Source organism: Elephas maximus, chromosome 20 (genome assembly GCF_024166365.1).
Source record: "Elephas maximus indicus isolate mEleMax1 chromosome 20, mEleMax1 primary haplotype, whole genome shotgun sequence".
Classification (NCBI taxonomy): Eukaryota; Metazoa; Chordata; class Mammalia; order Proboscidea; family Elephantidae; genus Elephas; species Elephas maximus.
This window is the reverse complement of record NC_064838.1, coordinates 75,458,825-75,462,968: the sequence shown is the minus strand read 5'-3', so window position 1 is coordinate 75,462,968 and position 4,144 is coordinate 75,458,825. Positions and strand designations below refer to the sequence as shown.

The following is a 4,144-nucleotide window of genomic DNA, read 5'->3' as shown; positions in this document are numbered from 1 at the left end:
CATGTGAGGGCTGATTGAAGGTGTTATTGGCTCACTGGTGGATTGGTGGTTAATCAGAAAAAGGAAGAGTATCTCAAAGTCATCCTAAAACAAATTCTAGATCTTTTGAGATTAGTATTAAAAATTATAGAAATAATACAATACAGGATAAAGACATAACTCCCCAAATTGAAGACTGGACTATATAAATATGAAAAAAAGAAAAGAGCTCAAACTTTAAAGATATTAAAAAAATTAACTGACTTTTTTTTGATATATATATGTGTAAAATTTAGAAAGCAAAATATAAGAAATAAAAAATATACAAAAAAATTATACTATTGCCAGTAATCAAGGAAATGTATAACATAGTTTTAATTATACTCATCAAGCAAATGACATAATGCTCCAGGTTAGATTTTCATTATAAATGTTTCATATTCCTGTAATTTTAGAAAAAATGGAAAAAATCCAGTGTTTTACATAAAAAAGGGATATTTAAACAATATATGTACATGTATAACTGTGAAAAACCTGGAGGAATATGTAAGGAACTATTAGTTACCTCTGTAAAGTGTGATTGTGAAATCATGAATTTTACAAGGAGATTTTATTTTTTACTCTGTAATTTATTGTAAATGTTAGAATGTACATATATTTATTGTTTAAATAAAATATTTGTTATAATTATTGATACAACAAAATTGGAAGGTTATTTGACAATGATTATAAATATTTATGAATATAATCATATATTTTGCCTCAATAATCCCCTGGAAATGTACTTGCCAAAATGACTAAATATAAAGACTGTACATGAGATGAGGTTCAGTCAAAAGTTTTCTATGACAGTGAAAATTTGAAAATAAATTAAATGATTAAAAAAATTAAAAATATATTATGAATTTGTATATGTTAATTTACAACTGCTAAAATAAGTAAGTACATTTTAGATTCTCTCTACATGGGAAAAGGCTTTTAACAATCCAAAATGAAAATCAAAATGTTTAAAAAATTATAGGATGATTGCAATCCTGTAGATATGCTTGTACATAAGCAAAAAATAAAGTAGGACAATGGGGAAGATACCTATATGGTGAAATTACAAAATATTTTTAAAATTATATTTTAAGAAAAACAAAAATTCACAGAAAACAAAAACTTTTGGAAGATATTGATAGGGGAATCATATTTAGTAAAGACATCATTCAGGCATTAGAAATATAAGAAGTGGTGTATCACGTTGCATCCACAGAATGTGGAACTCAATACCATGCATCTAATGTGAGTAATGGATGATTTCACATACATAGAAATTTTGCTGTGTAGTATTAGCCTCAATGATTTATTCAAACCTCTCATGTGTCCTGACTGACAATGAAGGTAAAATCAAGAGTCAAAAGTTGGAGAAATGAATTCTTCTTAAAGCCAAACCCAACCAAGGTACTGGAGAGGTCCGGAATAATTGGTACTAACTTGTGTCCAAATTAAGGAATGTTTTTCCCAATAAGGAATCTCCAAATACAATATTTAAATTATACAGGAATTTTTTTTCAGATATTGATATACATATGCACATATTTTCCATATATGCTTGCGTAGAGAAAGAAAACCAAACCTGTTGCCAGTCGAGTCAATTCTAATTCATAGTGACCCTATAGAACAGACTAAAACTGCCCCATAGGGTTTCCAAGGTTGTAATCTTTAGGGAAGCAGACTGCCACATCTTTCTCCTGTGGAGTGGCTGATGTGTTCCAACCTCTAACATTTCAGTTAACAGCCTAGTGCCTCACTGCTGTACCACTAGGGTTCTTTACATATACTTACAAAGTGTCTAGTAGGATTTAAGTTTTATATGACAAAAACATTTCAAGATATTAAAGTGACTTGCTCAAGGTCATTGTCTTAGTCATCTCAAGCTGCTATAATAGAGATACCACAAGTGGATGGCTTTAACCAAGAGAAATTTATTCTCTCATAGTCTAAGAGGTTAGAAGTCCAAATTCGGGGTGCCTGCTCCACGGAAAGGCTTTCTCTCTCTGCTGGCTCTGGAGGAAAGTCCTTGTCATCTATCTTCCCTTGGTCCAGGAGCTTCTCCACACAGGAACCCTGGGTCCAAAGGACTTGCTCTGCTCCCTGTGCTGCTTTCTTGGTAATATGAGGTCCCCATGTCTCTCTGCTGGATTCTCCTTTTTGTACCTCGAAAGAGATTAGTTTAAGACACAACCTAATTTTGTAGATTGAGTACTGACTCGTTAACATAACTGCCTCTAATCCTGCCTTATTAACATCATAGAGGTAGGATTTGCAACACATAGGATAACCACATCAGATGACAAGGTGGTGAACAATCACATAATACTGGGAATCATGGCCTAGACAAATTGACAGATATTTTTGGGGGGCACAATTCAATCCATGACGGTCATAGAGCAAAATGCCCAGTTCTCAGATTTTGTCAGAGAGCACGATTACCTGTAGGTTTTTTTAAATCCCCCCAAATATACTGGTCCCACAAGGAGGATTTTGAGTCGGTGCTTGAGGTTAAAGTGTGGGCATCAACATTAAAAAAAAATTCCCAAATGATAATGCTGTTGTTCCCAGCTGCCGTCAAGTTGCCCCTGACTTATGTTGACCTCATGCAGGACATGGGATCACATCACTGTGATCCATTGGGTTTTTATTGAGTAATTTTCAGAAGTAGATCACAGGCTTTTCTTCCTACTCCTTTTTTCCTTAATCTGGAAGGTCTGCTGAAACTTGTTTAGCATTGTTGTAACACACAAGCCCTCACTGACAAATGGGTAGTGGCTGCCCCTATGGTGCATTGGCTGGAATGAACTGGGTCTCCCATACTGAAGGCAAGAATTCTACACTGAACCCCCACAGAATTAGAACTATAAAGTTGTAGTTCAGAGTCCAAGTCCACTGCTATTGCCATGTCACCAATTAAATACTTTTCTTTGCAGATAAACCATATCTCAGCTGCATTCTTTTTACATCAACTGTAACCATGGAGCTGAACAGCAGTGTGACTGAATCCATTCTGTTTTGGGTTAACACAGGATGTTCTGAAGAAGAAAATAGTGTTTGTGGTCTTCTTGTTTCTCTACCTTGCAACTCTGCTGGCAAACTTATTTATTGTGATGACCATCAGACACAGTCAGATGTTAGGGGGCCCCATGTACTTCTTCCTTTTCTACTTGTCCTTTGCTGATGCCTGCTACTCAACAGCCACAGCTCCCAGGTTGATCATAGATGCTGTATCTAAGAAGAAAGTCATCTCCTACAATGAGTGCATGACTCAGGTTTTTGCCGCCCATTTTTGGGGGTGCATGGAGATCTTCGTGCTCATAGTCATGGCCTTTGATTGCTATGTGGCCATTTGCAAACCCCTGCGATACACAACCACCATGAGCCAGCGTGTCTGTGGTGCATTGCTGAATCTGGCTTGGGTGGGATCTTGCATCCATTCATTATTACAGGTTTTCTTGGTTTTGAAATTACCTGTCTGTGGCCCCAATGTTATTGACCACTATTTCTGTGATGTACAGCCTTTGTTGAAACTTGCCTGCATGGATACTTATGTCATAAATCTACTCATAGTGTTTAATAGTGGGGCCATATGCATGGTGAGTTTCATAATCCTGATCATCTGCTATGTTTTCATCTTACGCTCTCTGAGTAACAAGAGTGCAGAAGGAAGAAAGAAAGCCCTCTCTACCTGCACTTACCACATTAGCGCTGTCATCTTATTCTTTGTTCTGTGTATATTCACATATACTCGCCCTCCAATCACTTTTGCAGTGGACAAGATGGTGGCTGTGTTTTACACTATCGGGACACTTTTGCTTAACCCTCTGATATACTCTCTGAGGAACACAGACATAAAAAATTCAATAAGAAAGTTGTGGTGCAACAAACTATGACTTGAAATGGCAAAGAATAGGAGATTTCAACTGTTAATTCTCTAAAAATTAAATGAAATTGGATTGACAGAGAAGAGAAAATAGGGTTCTCTCCCAGAAATATGTTTGGGGACATTGTTGTGTGAGCACAGACTCTGTTTTCTTTTTTTTGAACCAATGTCCCATAAAGTAACAGGACATCAAATACAGTAATATTTGTGGGAGCAAAAGCTCACTCCCCGCTTATGCTTTCTGGG

The 4,144-nt window shown here is 36.1% G+C and overlaps 1 pseudogene; it reads left to right on the top strand.

Annotated features, from left to right (window-relative positions):
- Positions 1 to 2,992: 2,992 nt before the first annotated feature.
- On the top strand, positions 2,993 to 3,908 carry LOC126063668 (olfactory receptor 4C11-like; annotated as a pseudogene).
- The last annotated feature ends 236 nt before the right edge of the window (positions 3,909 to 4,144 follow it).